The sequence below is a fragment of the Muscardinus avellanarius genome (genome assembly GCF_963383645.1).
Source record: "Muscardinus avellanarius genome assembly, chromosome: 7".
In the NCBI taxonomy this organism is placed as follows: Eukaryota; Metazoa; Chordata; class Mammalia; order Rodentia; family Gliridae; genus Muscardinus; species Muscardinus avellanarius.
This window is the reverse complement of record NC_137793.1, coordinates 44,138,980-44,159,373: the sequence shown is the minus strand read 5'-3', so window position 1 is coordinate 44,159,373 and position 20,394 is coordinate 44,138,980.

Here is a 20,394-nt window from a genome sequence, read left to right as displayed (position 1 = left end):
AGAACAGGTTATAATATTTCCAAATGCTATATCTGAAGGTATATTAATATTGCAAATATAAGTCCTAAAAGTTAGCAACAATAAAAGCAAACAATACAATTTAGAAATAGGAAAAAGACTAAAATAGAGAATGAATCTCCAAAGATTTTTATATGAACAATAAACACATGACTATCACTCATCATTGTCATAATATAACTAATCATTAAGGAAATACAAATAAACACTATAGTGAAATACTACTTCACATTTGTTATGATGGCTACTTAAAATGAATTACTTTGGTCCAGCCCTTTACATTGAGTGTGTTACTATCTTTACTTGTAAAGTGTATTTCTTATAAGCAGCAGATGGATGGATTCTGGTTTTTAATCAATTTATCTTTACTTGTAAAGTGTGTTTCTTGTAAGCAGAAGATGGATGGATTCTGGTTTTTAATCAATTTTGCCACTTTATGTCTTTTTATTGGGGAATTGAGGCCATTTACATTCAGTGTGATTATTGAGAGATAACTTTTAATTCCTAACATGTTAATATTTTATTTCAGTTTGAAATATTGTGTATTCATCTTTGCTTAGTTGTCTGCTGGATGGAAAATCTTGTTTCTCTGGTTCTGGTATGTATTACCTATTTCTTCTTTGTAGTTAATCTCTTTGAGTATTTTCTCTAGTGCTGGTTTTGAAGACATAAATTTCTTACATTTCTGTTTGTCATGGAAGCTTCTTGTTTCCCCATCTAACTTAATAGATAGTTTTGCTGGGTAGAAAATTTTTGGCTGGAAGTTGTTTTCTTTCAGAGTTTGGAATATGTTACTCCAAGCCCTTCTGGCTCTCATGACTTGGTTTGGGAAGTCAGGAGTGATTCTAACGGGTTTGCCTCTGAATGTCACTTGGCCTTTTGTTTTTGTTGCCTTTAAGATTCTCTGCTTGACTTCTACATTCAATGGCACAGGCAACAGAAGGGTAAACAAACTCCCTAAAAATTAAAAAAAATATTGTATATTCAAAGACAATGTAAACGGAGTTAAAAGTTACTGATAGAATGAGATAAAATATTTTCAAATGCTATATCTGAAGGTATATTAATATTCCGACTAGAAATCCTAAAAATTAGCAACAATAAAAGCAAACAATACAATTTAGAAATAGATAAAAGACTAACATAAATAATGAATCTCCAAAGATAACCAATCTTAGTTGTCTGTTGGATGGAAAATCTTGTTTCTCTGGTTCTGGTGTGTGTTACCTAATTCTTCTTTGTAGTTAATCTCTTTGAGTATTTTCTCTAGCTCTGGATTTGAAGACATAAATTCCTTCAGTTTCTGTTTGTCATGGAAGTTTCTTATTTCCCCATCTAATTTGATAGAAAGTTTTGCTGGGTAGGAAATTTTTGGCTGGAAGTTGTTTTCTTTCAGAGTTTGGAATATGTTACTCCAAGCCCTTCTGGCTCTCATGACTTGGTTTGGGAAGTCTGGAGTGATTCTAATCAGTTTGCCTCTGAATATCACTTGGCCCTTTGTTTTTGTTGCCTTTAAGAGTTTCTGCTTGGCTTCCACATTGGTCATTTTGACAATTATGTGGCATGGGGAACCTTTTCTTAAGTGAGTTATATAAGTTTCCTGGACCTGCGTATAGACCTCTTGCTCTATGTTTGGAAATTTTTCTGCTATTACTTCTTTGAAGAGATTATTGATCCCTTTGGTTTCACCTTCTTTTTCCTCCTCTATTCTGATTATTTTTAGGTTACCTTTCTTAAAATGGGCCCATATTCCTTCAATTTCAGATTCCTTCTGTCTGATTTTTTCTAAGTTATAAATTATGCATTTGTTTTTGGAGTGATCATCTTCTATTAGCGAGATTATATTCTCCATGTGGTCTAATTAATTGTTTATAGTTTAAATTTATGCCTTTACTTCAATGATTGAATCCTTTATTTCTTTTAGACTCTCCCTAATTCTTTTCAAAAGTCCTGTATTATTTCTACAGTTCTATTCCTGATTTTATCTTCTGGTGATCTCTGAATTTCTGTGTTATCAGATATCTGTGATATTATGGGGTTTGGGGCATTCATTGCTCTATTGTTGTCCCACTTTCCCATGATTTCAAAAGTTTGTGCCTTCTCTGGTTTCTTCCCCAAGTCACCACAATTGCATTTAGTGTGCTCTGAATCTCGAGTTTGTTGTTATCTCAGCCACCATTGCTCCTTTACTGGGTTGTATTATAAAGTCTCAGACCCAGGAAGTTAATCAAGGCTGCGTGAGACCATGGGGGTCACCGAACTGGGCATTTTCCCACAGGGATTTGTGACTAGGGTGTGGTATCTTTGCCACCTACTACTCCTTCACTGAGTTCGACTGCAAAATCTCAGACCCAGGGAGATTATCAAAGCTCTGCAAGTCCCTGGCAGTGCAGTGCTGGGATTTCTCCTGTAGAAGCCGCAATTTCACTTACAGTTATTGTGCGTGCTGATCTGGAGCCGTCATGGGCTTGGTGAACTCGCTGCAGCTGCCAGTAATATGGCACCACTGCCATGCCCTCAGCCGTGAGGCTGGCGTATTACTTTTCTGCTTTTGTGCTCCATTCTGAGTCCCTGGAAGGCATGATGAACTTGGCCACTGGGAGTTTTAGACATTCTTTATGCTGAAAGAACTGCTGAATTACACCCAAATGATCCGCAGGTGCTCACTTCAGTTCCTTGTTTACCTTTCCTCTCTGGAGCCTGGTGCTGTGAGGCATGATGGTGCCGGTGCGGCCCTGCAATGTGGGCTGGTTTTTTTTTTCTCTGGTCTCTGGTTGTTCTTCTAGTCTTCTTTTTCTCTGTCCCTTGTGTTTACTGTTTTTATTTCTCTGCTGATAGTGTTTTCTGGCTATGAAAACCACTGATTTTGTGGCAATAGAGGTGTTAGCAGGACTCATAAATGCTGCTTTTCCTGGTCACCATCTTCCTGGAAGTTTTCTAATCAATATATCTTAATGCAGAGAAAAAATAATATGAGTTCTTACAAAGAATCATTTTCCAGTTTTAAACTCTATTCTCTATTCTTTCAGTTCACTCTCATATTTTATGTTAGTTACTATTTAATAATAAGAGTTAAAAGTGAACCAAGCCCTGCCTATCTTCATCATTAGAATAGACTAATCTGTAATAATTAACAACTATTTCTAATACTTTTTTAAGGAGGTTGAAATCAGTTAAATTCTATCCTTCTACACCCCCAGCCCTTTTTATTTTGAAATAGTCTTACTAAGTTACCATGTACTGGGCTCAAATCTGGGACCCTCCTTTTTTCCAAATACTGAGATTACTGATGTGTACCACTTTGCCCAGGTTATTTCTATCATTTTGTCTACTTTTTTGTCAGCCTAGTTTAATACTAGTGAAATTTAATCCTACTAGATTAATTACAAATTTAAAACAATCTCTAAAGTACACAATGTACTTAAATTTACCAAAGTCAACCACTAAGCCAAGCATGGGAGAAAGGGATTGGATGGAATGAGGTGGGGATTGGGTAGGGGCTAACTGGGTGAAATGTGTATATATGTCTACACAAGTATTTCAAGTATTTTACCCCACTATACTGTATGAATACAGTGCACCAATAAAAAATTTTAAAAATACCACAAAATAAGAAAATGACATATAGGATAGTAAAACTTATAATTATTATTATACTTCATGAAGGGGACTATTGGAGTAAACAAAATTTTATGCAAGTCATATGCAGCAATCAGTATCTAGTCATTGTTATATTATTATACCACTGTTCATTTTTACTTACCTTTAACAAGTATTTTTGGAAACCATGCAAACAGAGTAAATTGCATTTTTATTTTTGAGGCTTATAAGCAATTTCTTCCTCAGAGTTTTAATACTTTTCTAAATTATCTACTATAAACCCTATTTTCCTTTGATATTAAATGGGTATTAATCTATGCAATATGTTTTATTTACCAGCTCATCCCCTAATAATATTAATGGTCCTAAGTAATAAAATGGCAATTTAAATTTTTAATCATTATCATTTTTGGACATTAGTAAAAATATAGAAATTTATTTTGGCTAGTTTCAGTAGAAAGTTACATATACTAAGGAATATAGATAGCTTTGCCAAATTATTGGCAGGACTGAGGCAGCTGGTCTCATTTGCACTTCAAAGAATGATGCTCTCCAAAGAAACTTGATTATTCCCTCATATAAGTATTAGAAAATTAGCAGACTACAGACTGCTGAATCAAAAAAATAATCTGAATTTGCCACAATACTACCAGCAAAATACGCATCTAATTTTCATAAAACTAATTTTGAGTTAGTCTTGTGTGTAGATATCTGATTGGTGAAGTGATCATATATTAAGCCTTAGCTGCAAGAAAGTCCAGAACCAGTGTTTTGTTTTGTTTTTTCAGTACTGGGGATTGAATCCAGAGGCATTCTACCTCTGAGATATACCACTAGCCATATTTTTTATTCTTAATTTTAAAACAAGTACTCACTAAGTTGCATAGGGTCTCACATAGTAGCTGATGCTGTCTGAAAACACAGGATCCTTATGTCTCAGCCAAGTACTGAGCTTAGAAGCATGAACCTCTATGCCTACTTCAAAACCAGTAGTCTTAATTTCTTTATCTCCTGTACATAGAAATTAATTCTAAATGAAGAGTGAGTAGGGTAGGTAATTTACAATATTAAAAATGTTCAAAAATCTTCTTTCTTTTTATCAGTAAATATGTATTTGGAGTCCAGATTGGGAAATAGGTGAAACATTTTGCAAGGTGCTGATGGAACAAAAGAAATTTGGTAAATTCACAAATGATTAGCAGAGATAAATTCATAATAAGTGTTTAAATAGTCAAGAAAAAATGTACTGCTCATTTAAAGATGGAAAGGAATTAAGAGAAATCTAATAAGTGTCAATTTACCTTAATTCATGTTGCCATTAAGTAGATTCAAAGATGCTTAAATTGATAAAAGCATGTGAATTTACCTGTCAAACTTCATTCCTACAGAATAATAGAATCAATAGTTATGAAAAGATTGACCTTGTTGAAGGAAGCCCACTACAATGCTCTGTTTCCCTGCCGCTATGGCTTATTTCTTCAGAATCATGGAATGAGTCATAGCATGATGGTAAAGAAGGATAAGTGATATTCACAAAATGAATAAACTCACTTCTTTCAGTTGTTAAGACTATCTTCTTTAGTATTTTCTTCGGTGAGCATTCAACAAGATATGCTTCAGCTCAGGGGCCATCCTGAAGGTCTGTCCACAAACTCATTCAATGGGTAGTCCATCTCTTTCTCTAGATTAAATATATATATATATATATATATATATATATATATATATATATAGTCTTCCATCTCAAGGTCCCCATTATTTTTCCAGGTCAGAGTGATATTTGTAACACCACACAATTCTATTTTTAGATAGATTACACCTATGTTGAACAAATCTCAGAACCTTTAATTTGATTTAAAGAAATAATCATATCAAAATTTGAGATCCAGCTGGATATAGTAGAACATCCCTATAATCCCAGTACTTGGAAGGCTGAGACAGGAGGATAACAGGTTCAGCCTCAGCAACTTAGTGAGGTTTCAGCAACTTTGTGAGTCCATTTCAAAATAAACAATAAAATTGGTTGGAGTGTAGTTCAGAGGTAGAATGTCCCTGGGTTCCAACCCTAATATGACAAAAAAAATTGATATCCAGATATATTTTAAAATAATACACATATATTTTAATAATATATATTTTAAAATAATATATACCATATATATTTAAAATTATATATATATATATATATATATCCCAAGTTTATTGAAAATAAAAATATTACTCAAGTATCTGAGGTAAACAATTTAGTCATATGGTTATTGGATTAATTTAGGAATGTCCCCATTAACACCAAATTGAAATATAAGATACAAAATTTAGCCGGGCATGGTGGCACATGCTTGCAATCCCAGCATTTGGGAGGCTGAGACAAGAGGATCACAGGATCACAGTTGGTGGCCAGCCTCAGCTACTTAGTGAGGCCCTTTGCAATGCAGTGAGACTCCGTTTCAAAATAAAGAATAAAAAATAGGACTAGGGGTGTGGCATGAAAGTAGAATGCCCCTGGGTTTCATTCCCAGTACCGCAAAAAAGATACAAAATTTAATGTTATTAAATAAGATTCAATAAAGACATAAATTTCAAGATCATGGCACCCAAGCCCACTTTTCTCTTCTAGCTTTAGAGCACTTGTATTTATGCCATTGTCAGTTAAATATCATTTAAGTTGGATGTTACATCTGTGAAAACTTTTGTTAGGATTGTGTAAATGCAAAAAATACTGAAAAAATACTGTCCAAAACATTTTGTGGTCCTTAAGTAAAGGAAGCCTGAATAATTGCTACACATATCATATGAAATAAAATGTCTTATTACACACTCATGTCTTTAAATAACTGCAGTCTTTTTATACCTTTTTCCATCTTATAGTGTTAACTTGGCTATATAATACTCTTGCTTGTACTCTGAGACATTTTTGGGAAAGAATCCAAGTGTTTTCTGTTCTCTTCCAGATGTTTGCAATAAAGTGTGACTGGAAGGAATTCTAATAGAAGAATGATTTTTTAAAGGAAATAGTTTGTAAATTACATTGACATGATGTAAAGAGATGAGGTTAGAAGACGTTGTTATGAAGTTGAAGAATTGACTACTAATCCACACAAAAGCTAGAAACATTAAACATATCACTGGATTAATGCATTAGCAGAACAAATGAAGAAATGGAACTTGAAAAAAATAATCTCAATGAGGAGCTAGATCTTGAAGCATATGAATTTACTTAGACATGACACAAAATGAATTGAACCAAATTAAATGTTATATTATCAAGATTTGTAGTGAATGCCCAAATATAAAATACAACACTAATCTTTAACCTATAAAATTATATTATTGTTACACTAAATTAAATAAAATTTATAAAATGTATTTAAGTATGCCAATCAAAAGAGAACAGTCTTAGCTATTAATTGTTTTCACACAGAGACAAAAACCATGTGTTTAGATATAATATATATGTAAATATAATTTCAATAATGTGTAACTTGAAGGAATATACATATAACATATATATTTATTACTATAAATATATATTACTCTGTTTATATTAAGTAAACATCTGCACTGGACATAAAGAAAACAAAGTTTGATCTTAATGTTTCCAATGACAAGTAGGAGATTTAAGGGCATAAATAAATGTATAGAGTTGTTTTATTGAATGACTAATATCTCCTATTATATTCTTCCTGCAATCTATAATGAATGCCAGGACAAATGACACATAGCCAGCAATGGATATGAAATAAAGTTTATTACTTACAATAAAACACAAAAGAATTTTCCCAGGCAAAAGGTTCATGTTCTGGAAGGACTGAAGCAAGGCACAAGCAGAGTGCATTGGGGTCTTTACAGTGGTGAAATGGCCAAGCTGGAGAAGAGACAACATGTAGCAGGGGTATTTGCCAGAGGATTTGCAGCCAGCTTCAAAGTTGAGTGGCACCGGGGACTCTCTTATGGCGGTTGCCTAACCAGGCACCTCAGAGAAAAAATTGGTAATCTGAAAGTTATCAGGGCAAACATTTCAGAGTTACTTCTTAATTACTTCTATAGAAGACATCATCAATTGTTCTGAAAGTTGTGGTCCAGTGAATAAAAATAGGGATAAATACAAAAGGGCTTTGAGCTAAAGAGTAAGACATTTATACAGGTCTGTCAAGTGAAAGAAGTTTCTCCATTATGCAGAGCCTGAGCACTACCTGAGGGAGACTCCTATGATGGCCACAGGACTTAAGAAGTATTTATGAAGAAGAGAATTTGAGGATAGTTTAGCAATTGTCATCTATTTAACTGACAATATTTTGAAAAATGAGAGCATGAAGATCACAGATGAGATTTTTTATATAAAGAAATATTTGAAGCAGGTAATAGATGCTTGGTTTGAGAATATAATAGTCACCATCAGTATAAACATATACTTAAAATCACTTTAAAAGTAAACATTTTCTGAGAATTAATATTTCCTACATATGTTTAAGATCTACCTGGTATATCATATATTGTTAGAAGCTGTAGATGGATATCTTCAAAACATGAACTGTATCATAACATGTAAAATAATTTTTCTAGGAAAATTAAGCTTTTGGTGGGAAAGACTACATAATACTTTAATGCATAATATACTTGAGGTTTTTTATATAGCATATTCAGGCAGTATTTTTCTCTATGCTAATAGAAATATTTTTATCATCCTAAAATATTTGTTGGTTGTTTATGTGATGCATAATAGAGTTAATTAATATATTTCATATTTTTACATATTTTTAAGGAAAAAAATTAAACTGACTATCTCAATATAAGCACTCTTTTCAGCTACAGTGGAACTGAAGTAAACAAATATTAATATTAAAACAATTTTTTTTTAAATTTTAGACCATTTCAACTAACTATCATAATCACAGCAGCCTCTGAGGTCTTAGTGCTAATTGCTGTGTGCTTCAAAGGAAAGCATTTTAAAATATGGCTTTTGAAAAGTTAATAAAATAATTAAAAGTATTTAAAAGTATTAAGAAAATATAAGTGAATATTTCACTAGACAAAAGCTAAATCATACAACAGTGACATCAGCTTGCCGGTAAACTGATTGAAAAATGGGAAAAGATCTTAATATATACTTCACCAAAGATATCCAGATGGAAAATATAGACACAAAAAGATACCCCACATTGTATGTTATCAGAGAAATGTAAATTAAGACAACAGTGACATACCACTACACACATATGGCACACACAACAATGAATCCACACCTATCACAGCGGACACAATCCAGAACACTGCAAACACTAAATCTCACAAAGATGTGGAGCAAAAGGAAAATACTCCTACTGAGAATGCATAGAGATGTACCCACTTGGGAAGAAAACCCAGCACTTTCTTACAAAAGTAAAATCTTACAATCATATTCTATAGCGTTTACTCAAAAGAGTTGACAAAAGAGTATACATGTACACACAAAAACATATACAAAGATGTTTATATTGGGTTTAGTCAAAATTACCAAAATGTGGAAGGAGACAAGATGTCCTTTAGAAGGTGAGTGAATAAAGTGTGGTACTCCCAGACAAAAACTCCATACTACAAAGCACAGAGCTATAAAGACATGAAAAGAATGGGGGAAACTTAAACGCATATTGCTATATAAAAGATTCCAATATGTAAAGGTTATGTACTATGTAATTTGAACTATGTAACGCTCTGTAAAAACAAAACTATAGAGACTATAAAAGGCAAATCAATTAAAATAAATATATGTTTTTGAAATATCACTAGTTGGCAGGAATTATGAGTAAGGAGAGGTAAATCTCTCTCTCTGATTTCTGTAATGATATATATCATACATTTGTCCAATCCCACACAATGTACATCACTAAGGCTAAACCCTAAAACAAACCACTGGCTTTGGATAATAATGGTGATCCCTAAGTTTCTCAGTTTAACCAAATAAGCTAGTTCTGGGGGAAATGTTGATAATGGGAAAGGCTATGGATGTGTAGAAGCTGGAGGCATATGAGAAATTTCTGGGCATTTTGCTAAATTTTTCTGTGAATGTAAAACTGCTTTAAATTGTCTATTTAAAAGGAAGTTTAGATGGATATTATGCAAATATGTGCAAATATACCAATGCCCATCTCAATAACATGTATCGATTCCAATGATTCCTCAATATTATGGGGAAGTGGAGGAGTAGGGAGGTGGTTGGGGGAAAGCTCACCAAATGTTGTGTGTATGTTTGTCACTATCACTGTGAACAACATTAAGGATGTAAGGATGTAAGACTACAATGAATCACAAAGTATTTTTAAAAGAGAAAGTTTACCACAGATCACTGTACATCGTAAAAAATTATAGTATGCTATTATTTATATAAACAATATTTTATAGTTGCTTATATGCAATCTTCCACTGACTATAAAATACAAAGTAAATTGGATTTTAAGTTTACATTTAGCTCTAAAGTTTAAGAAAAATAAGAGATACTAAAAACCTCTGAAACCATATATTATAGTTAATTAACTAATTTGTCTAAAACCTATGCTAATGGTATTATAATGCTCACTTGGGAGAGTTAGCTGTGTGTTTATAGTCATAGATTGTACTCTGAATTGCCATCTTCTTTATATTAATCCAACTGATAACAAGGAGGAGTGGAATAAGTATGATTAATCAATACAAATCCATAATTTTATTTTATTTTTGGGGGGGATACTGGGGATGGAACCCAGGGGCCTCCTACTTCTGGGCTACACTCCCAGACCTATTTTTATATTTTATTTGGAAACAGGGTCTCTTAAGCCAGCTAAGGCTGGCTTTGAACCTGCGCAATCCTCCTGTCTCAGCCTTCAAAGTGCGGGGATTACAAATACATAAATTACATTAGAAAAATAGCTCAAGTTACATGTCCAGTGGAGCTTTTAAGTGCCATTTCCTCCTAATTCTCTGCTGTTATCATGCGACAATTATATAATACAGTAGACTTCATCCCTCAAGATGGTGCTGCTCTACTTGATTATTATAGTTACAGTGTGTTTTAGAAACACATATTTTAGTGCATCCAGTAAGAACATTTACCTTCATCTAAAAAGCAGTGGGATTGGCCCTGTGTGGTGGCACACGCTTGTAATCCCTGCATTCGGGAGGCTGAGACCAGAGGATGGAGGTTCATGGACAGCCTCAGCTACTTAGTGAGGCTCTACAACTCAGTGAGACCCGGTTTCAAAATAAAGAATAAAAAATAGGGCAGGGGCCGGGCGTGGTGGCCCGCACTTGTAATCCCCGTGCTTGGGAGGCAGAGACAGGAGGATCGCGCAGGTTCGAAGTCATAGTGACCCAAGGGAAGAACCCAGAGAAGGCACAAACTTCCAAAATCATGGGAATGAGGACTAACAATGGCGCTGGCTTAGGAGACCCTGTTTCCAAATAAAAAAATGTAAAAATAGGTCTGGGAGTGTAGCCCGAAGGTAGAAGGGCTTCCAGGAACCCCAGTACCACCAAAAAATAAATAAATAAATAAATAAATAAATAAATAAATAAATAAATAAAATAAGATAAAATAAAATAAGATAAAAAATAAAAAATAGGGCAGGGGGTGTAGCTCAGAGGTCAAATGCTCTTGGGTTCCACCCCCAGACCCCCCCCCCCCGAAAAAAAAAGCATTGGGCTTAATCTAAAGTTACAATTTGTAGTATTCCAGAGAATATTACTAAACAAGAGAACACTTATGATTTTTTGTTTACCTTTTCATTTATACCTAATTTAATTTTTCTTTTTATCTAGTCAATTCCAGATTGTGAGAATCACAAACCTTTGGGGGTGATTCGTCACTTATTGAGCCACATGGCACTTTCTTAATGTAAATTAAAACTTCAGAGAATTACAAATTACATTATACATACACATATCCATACACAACTTCTGTCAATTTTGTCACAGTCAAAACATTGCCAGCTGCTTCTGAAATGATATCAAGTGGCAATTAAAATAGCACCAGTAATGTTATGCTACAATGAGGTACAAAAAATATTTTATGTGGTAAAAGCAAGAATTATATTTAGATGGTTAAGATTTATGTTCTATATCAAAAGAGCAGATGTTCTGAAAGATTAATCTTTGGTGCCATCATGTCTATTTGTGCTTAATATTGGATACAGTATGGCTTTCATGAGCCAGATATCTGCCTTGTTCAACTTGTTCAGTAAACAGTGGTCTCTAAGTATCCTTCAGGCAGTGAGTTAAGTAGAACACCAATAGATATTTTTTAAAGCTTGGTTCTACGTTCAAATAATATTTTTAAACAGTAAGTTAAGGCTGTAATTTCCTTTCTAGTGAAATGTCTGACTCTTAATATATTCACATGCATTACGGACTTCTAGAAAAAAAAATGTCTCACTTCCCTCAAATTATTGAACAACAGAACATTTCCGAGTATAACCATTAATTGTTTGACAGATAAAATAACATGTTTGGAACCAGAAAAAATTTAAGAAAAGTTTATATTAATACTTAAATGAATTTAAAGCATAAAGAAAATTAACATGAGAATATCAGAATTTTAATTTTATTGTACTTGCTACACTTATTTCACAGCACAGTATGCACAGTAGGTATAAACCTGACTTTCTTCTATGTTAAGTGCCATATCCAGACGATATATATATATATATATATATATATATATATATAATCAAGTAATATATAATCAAGTAGCATCTACTGGGGTAATGTTGCGTGGAACACACTTGTGAAACTGTTGCTCTAAATCTCATTTAACACATTTGTAATTCTGCTCACCAAAGGATTCTATAAGATTCTAATATAATTATCTAATCTTCTACTCTTTTGGCACTACTGGTTCCCCTGGCATAACTATGGATCTGATCTGGCTAAGAATTTTCTCATTATTAAAGAAGAAAAATATATGAGGACCTACTTAAAATATATGAGGACCAAGAAACATTCATGATGCATGATGACACTAAAGAGTTCTACTTTGAACAGTTAGAGGTAATGGGGAAGATGAAATATAGTAACCTGAATACTCTACTCTTTAAATCTAAGAAGGTACCGTGAAGAAAATGGTGACTGTGGGACACAGGATATCTCAGTAGCTGTAACAAACAAAAGTAAACTACCAAGAAGGCAGCTCCTTGATTAAAAAAAAAAAATACAAAGCAGCAAAGATACATACAAACAAAAACACCAAAAAGGAACTACAGTGGAATAAAATTTAATACTTAAACCATAAGATTAACAGCAAAGAGCTCAAGCACACAACTGACCTGGGGGCGGCTGGCACCATCTCAGGATGCCAGCCCAAACTGCAACTGCTGGCTCTGCAGCCCCAAGAAATTCTGGCAAGTAAACCAAGGACTTGAAGTGCTGAGAGTGGCAGCAGAGTTCCAACATCTTAAGTGACCAGCACCATGCTTCCAGGACAGAGAAAAAGCTCCAAAAGCCTACACACTCACCCAAAGCTGGCACCTACAGTGCAGCACTGTGCCCTCTAGAGATCCAGGCCCACAGGACAGTAAGTTAACCACATTCCTCAGTGTCGCCCTATCCAGAGCAGCCACAGGTACTCTGGCAGGCTAAGATCTGGCGGCCCATCCATAAGGTGATGAGGTTAGAACTTACAGACACAGGAAAGGCCCATAGTTCCCAGGGCACAGTACACACAAGGGGTCACACTGGATACCCTCCACTTGTGTGGGTAGAGAGATCCAGGCCCCAAGCTGGAAGGCACAGAGCCCAAGGGCATAAGGTCAAAATATACAGAACTCTGCACTTACACAGGACTCATTTACAATGAAAGCCACCACCCTGACACCTGAGCACAAAATGGTAAGAGGTGAGAGAGGTGTACAAATACTCATAATGTGGGTCCAACAACTGACTTTAGGTTAAGGAGCAAAGGAGAGAAATTGGAACATGCTACAGAATGTACTATAATGAACAGAAATCATACAGGCCCTATATGTATAACTTAACTACTATTTTTTTTTCTCATTGTCACTAGGTTTTTTATTTTGGTTGATTCTGTCTTTGATTTATTCTTATTATTGTTTTCCTTGCTCTCTATTCTCTTTAAACTTTTCTCCATTTTTCATCTCCTTTCATCTTCAAGCTATCTCTATACCTAAATACTCTATGCTAACTACAAGAATCCTACTATATCACTATCTCTAATCTCAACTAGACACTACATTATTATACTTAAATTTTTACCCAACTTAATCATAAGCTCTACTTTATCCTACTTCTGTACCGATTACTCCTACACTCTCACCTAACATTCACCATTGAAAGAACACTACTTACCATTGCATGAACATGATCTAACCTCTAAATCCATATGGATCAGATTAGATCAGACAGGTGATACACAGAAAAGAACAACCAGACAATAAAGATAAACTAACTGCAGCTGATAGAAGGACGTACTCAGCAGACCACACATCAAGGTTCACAAACTATTCTGCTCACCCCCTGAGCTGACTCTTTATAAGAGGATTGGCAGAAAGAACACCTGATCTTAACATCTGAAACCCATCAATGTCACCATAACAGCAAGCAGAAGGTGCCTCAGAGCAACTCAGTTTTGATGATCTACAGGTAAAACAACAGTGAAGTGAAAATAGACACAGACGTTAGGGCTAATATCAAAGTGTGAGAAATACTTGGAATCATCTCTCCTAATAGCAATCTGGAACAGCACATATCAACAACTTACACACAAAAAGAAAGAAGATTACGAGACAACAGAAATATAAACCCCAAAATTCTGAAAATATAAAAACAAGGAACAGTGAGGAAATAAGGTAAATCACAAATACTGACCTACAGGAAATGCAAGAAAGAATTTTGAATTGTAATCTTTAATCTGATGAAAGGCCTCAGATTAAGTGTACAAGAAATGAAAGAGGAAATTGAGATGCTAAGAAAGAAGCACAAATAGGCCTGGAATGAAATGAGTCAATAAATGAAATAAAGACAGAAATAGAAAGAAATTCTGAAAGATTGGATGGAATGGAAAAGAGAATATCACTGTTAGAAGACTGTTTGTTCAAAACCAAAAGCAGAGTTAACAGTATACAAAATACATTACAACAACAGAACCAATCAATAGCAAGAAAAGATATAGAAACAGCAATAAAAATTCTGCCATCAAAGAAAAGCCCAGGGCCAGACAAGTTTCCATTGGAATTCTACAAAACATGCAGAGAAGAACTAATCCCAATGCTTCAAAACTTGTTCCGTGAAATTGAAAGGGGGAATTCTTCCAAACTCCTTCTACAAGGCCAGTATTATATTAATAAAAAAACAAATAAAGATACCTCAAGAAAACAAAATTACAGACCAATATCTTTGATGAACATAGATGCAAAAATTCTAAACAAAATTCTAGCTCTACACATTCAAAACTATATTAAGAGGATTGTACACCACGAACAAGTTGGTTCCATCCCAAAAAAGCAAGGCTGGTTCAACATACACAAATAATACATGTTATTTACCACATAAATAGAACTTAGAACAAAACCACATGATCAAGCCAAGTGTGGTGCTACACTCTTGTAATCCCAAAATTTGGGAGGCTAAGACAGGAGGATTGTGGTTTGTGGAAAGCTTCAATTACCTAGTGAGGTCCTTTGCAACTCAGTGAGACCCTGTTTCAAAAAAAAAAGTATAAAAATTTAGGGCTGGAGGTAGAGCTTAGAAGTAGAATGCCTATGGTTTCTATCTCCAGTACTGAAAACGAAAATAAAAAAATAAAGAACCTCCAAAGTGCAGGAAAGTAGAGCAAGAATTAACAAGTGAGATGGCATAAAACTAAAATGTTTCTTCTCATCAAAGGAAACCATCAAGAACCTAAAGAGAAAGCCTACAGAATGGCAGATCTTTACAACTACCACTCTGAAAAAGGGATAATATCCAGAATGTAAAAAGATCTCAAAAGATCTACAGTAGCAAAACAAATAATCCAATCAAGAAATGGGCGACTGAATTGAATAAACACTTCAAAAAGAAGAAATACAAATGGCCAATAGAAACATGAAAAAATGTTCAACATAATTAGCAATCAGGGAGATGCAAATCAAAACTACACTGAGGTTTTATCTAACCCCAGTCAGAGTGGCAAGCATAAAAAAGTCAAATAACAAGAAATGCTGGGGAGGATGTGGGGAAAGAGGAACTCTTTTACACTGTTGGTTGGAGTGCAAAGTAGCTCAACTGCTATTGAGATAATTATGGAGATTCTTTAGAAAACTGGTAATGTATCCACCATACAACCTGGCTATACCACTACTGGGTATTTTTCCAAAGGGGTTGAAATCAGAGAACAACAGTAACATATGCATACTCGTGTTCATAGCAGTACAACTGGCAATAACCTAAATATCAACCAACCTAGGGTTTCATCAACAGATTAATGGATTGCAAAAGTATATGAAATACACACAATGGAATTCTACTCAGCAATAAAGAAGAACAAAATCATGCCATTTAAGAAGATGAAAAGAACCGGAGAACATTATGTTAAATGAGATATGCCATGTACAGAAAGAGAAGGGACATATTTCTCTAATATGCCCAAACTAGGGAGTATTAGCAATACAAGAGGGACTCTAGATAATAGAAGGGAAACCTCAGCAAAGCCAGAAAGCCAGTGTAGGGGAGAAAGAAGGCTGAGGTTTATTAATGGAAAAGCTACTTTCAAATATGTGTATACATGTGAATATAACATTGTTAAACTAGACACTCAGTATTGGGAAGGAGTAAAAAGGGAATGCGGGGCAGGGGAGGGCACCAAGCACTCTGTGAATATATGCCATTGTCTACATGATCCATATTATGATGTGAGACTATAGTGCACCAGTGAAAAAAAATTTAAATATAATAAATAAATCTAAGAAAGTTTCTTCTAGATGAAGAAATGACACCTAGTATTAGAACCAACACATATCAAAATACCAAAGGAGATTTTTTTTCTTAGCACTTCATTTCCAGAATTGTGTCTTTTCTGATATTTTAGTCAACTGTGCTCTCTGGGACTTTCCTACTACAGTACCACTTCTCCACTGCTTCGAAATTACCTCTCTCACTAAACATGAGTGTTGAAATCAGGAAAATATCTTAGAAAAAAGAATATATGCCAAAATATTAAAATAAGAAATTATCATTTAAGTTCTCTGTACATTCTAGATATTAGTCCTCTATTAGAGGAATAGCAAAAAATCTCTCCCATTCTTTGTGTGCCAGTACCATGCTGTCCTTATGACTATGGCTTTGTAGTATAAAGTCAGGTATTGTGATTCTTCCTGCATGGATTTTGTTGCTGAGAACTACTTTGGCTATTATAAGTTTTTTTATTGACCCAAATAAGTTTAAAGACTGATTTTTCTATGTTTGTGAGGAATGGTCTTGATAATTTAATGGGTATTGCATTAAATCTACAATCACTTTTGGAAGTATGGCCATTTAGATGACATTTATTCTGCCTTTATAATAACATGAAAGATCAAATGCAGCACTAAGAAAATAAATAACCCAATCAAAAAATGGGCAAGTGAACTAAATAGACATTTCACAAAAGAAAAAATTCAAATGACCAATAAATGTATGACAAAATCTTTAATATTATTAGCAATCAGAGAGATGCAAATCAAAACACCCTGAGATAGTACCCAACTTCATCTAGAATGGTAAACATTTAAAACACAACAACAAATGCTGGTGAGAATGTGGAGAAGTGGGAATTATGAGACATTGTTGGTGAGATTACACATTAGTACTATGGTATGGAGAATCCTCAGAAGAAGGGGAATAAGCTTACCATATGATCCAGCATTACCACTTCTGGGTATCTACCTAAAAGAATAGAAACTAAACTACCAAACTAATGCATGCAGATCTATGCTCATAGCTACACAATTAACAATTGCCAAACTATGGAACCAGCCAAGATGTCCATCAACAGATGAATGAATTATAAAGCTATGGGATATATACACAATGGAATTTTACTTAGCCATAAAGAAGAAGAAAATTTCATTATTTAAAGGAAAATGGATGGAACTGGAGAACATTATACTAAGTGAGATTAGTGAGTTACAAAAAGTAAAAAGTCAAATTATCTCCCTAATACGCAGAAGCTAGGGAGAAAATGGGTCATAGAAGGAAGTCTAGATGAAGAAGGAGATACTATAGATGAACAAATAATGTGGCCTGAGGGGGATGAGAGAAGAAGAGGGAAATTCCATAATGTACATGATATAAATTCACAAACATATCACATTCAATCACTAAGCCAAACATGAGAAGGAGAAAAAAGGGATAGATTGGGGTAGGAATTGGGAAATGGCTAAATAAGTGATATGTGCATGTATGGCTTTACCATCTTGTACAACATTAACATGTATGATTACAATGCACCAACAAAAGCAATTAAAATGATAATTTAAAAATTCAGAATCAATCTATTGTTTCAATAAATGAACATAGCATTTTAAGAAAAATAAAAAAAAGGAAAAACATTTATCAAAGAGAGTTATACAAGAATAATCAGTAGAACTAAAGGAATGCTGGAAAAGACTTAGTGAGAAAAACCTGCTTCAAGAAACATCTATGTTCTACACACCAGAAACACAGATTCATCCTCAGAATCTAAAGTATAGCTTACCAAAGGCATCCAAAGTAAGCTGGGCATGGTGTTACATGCTTTTAATTCCAACATTTGGGAGGCTGAGACAGGAGGACCACTGTTCGAGGCCAGCCTCAGCTACTTAGGCCCTTTGCAACTCAGACCCTGCTTAAAAATAAATAGAATACATATAAGGGAGTGGCTTGGAGGTAGAATGTCCCTGGGTTCCTTCCCCAGTCCCACAAAAGAAAAACAAATAAACAAACAAAAAAAGATATCCAAAGTCTGATGAAAATGGATTTCTATCCTAGAATTCTATATCGTTTAATTAATTAAAATGGCAAAAGATCATATTTAGATACAAGAAATAAAAAATGTATCTGATATACATTCATTCTTTGGCATTTCCCAGAAGATATGCTATGGTCAAATGAGATAATAAATCAGGAAAATGAGACATGATATCCAGAATACAGACTGCTCATTGAAGAATATTGGCAAAACTAATCTCCAGGATAATGAGAAAGAAGAGCTCCAAATGGACAAAAGTACAATAAGCCCAGGAAACAATAGGTCGAATTGAGTCTACAAAATCAAGTACTCCTGATGAATGATCTCCAAGAAGAAAAAAATAGAAGTAATGTACTTCAGCATATAAAAGTGATAGGTACTGTGAAAACGTATACGTGTTTGAAAAAAATGAAAGGAACAAAAATTGAGAAAAAAGTGAACAAAAAATTGAAAATTTCTAATTGTAGAAAAATGAGAGATATGGAATGAAAAATATTTTAAGCACTGTACTTTTTTTTTATCAGTGAACAATCCCTGCATATCTATAATTGGACAATCACTGACTAGTGGTTTGGTTATAAAAAAAAAAAAAAGAAAATGTCGGGCATAGAGGTGTACTCTTGTAATCCCAGTACTTGGGAGGCTGAGACAGAAGGATCACAGGTTCATGGCCAGCCTCAGCTACTTAGGCCCTCCCCAATTTAGTGAGATCTTGTTTCAAAATAAAGAATAAAATAGGGCTAAGGGTGTAGCTCTGAGGTAGAATGCCTCTGGGTTCAATCCTCAGTACTGCAAAGAATAAAAAGAAGAAGGAGAAAGAGAAAAGGAGAAGAAGAAGAAAAAGAAGAAAAAGCTATAACTATATAGAAGGGTAGAGAGATTATATAGTCTAATAGAGTATTGACAAATTAAATTGTATACACCATGACCAGAAGAAAATATAGCATCAGTAAAACTTATAAATCAAGAAATAACAATATAAGCATATTAATTAGAAATGCAGAGATGAGTACTATGACAGAAGTTAGGAAAACTGATGGTGGTTACATCCAGGAAGCAGAATTAAAAGGTGAGAAGATGAGATTTTATTTCAATATAAGACACTGAGGAGTATTTGATTTTGTTTTGTTTATTTTGTATAACTGTATACACAATAATATAACTATTTTAATATAAGCATAATAGTAATAATAATTAATTAATGCTATTTTCTGCTATACAGCTCCTAGTATAGATTCAACTGGTGGAGTGAGCAGAAGATAACTCTGAAGGCTCCTGCCTCTTGACCTGTGCCTGAAAGTTATCCTCAGCATCAGACCTGGGGATAAGAAGAATAATGTTAACGATCTTGGAGAATACAGTGGGAGCATTTAGCAAAGAGTCCTCTTCTAGGCCTCAGTGAGCTACCATGGAGATTCCGTCTGGCACGGCAAGGAGGGAAGATGGAAAAAGTAGGGCTTATTTCAAATACCATACTTTAACCCTACGTTTTAGTATTTTCTTTAAAAGTATTTCATTTGCTCTGTCTTCTTAGAACCATTTCTAGAGACTTAAATTTTTGTTTTTGAAAATACTGTTCATGTTCACTAGTTTTACTGAAGAATGTTCTAATGTACCTTTTCCTGTGTTGCCAGTTTTTTTTTTATTTTAAACAAACATAGTTACCTTTCTTTAAATGATAATAATGCAGCCTAATTTTCAAGTTTTTTGTTGCATTAAATATGTATATAATGTGTTTAACATAATTTTTCTCTTATAGAAGGCATATTTCTAAAGGGAAACATTTACCATATTTTTTATTTTTATGTGAAACATATTGAAAATGGCATACATTTAGACTGTGCTTGGTG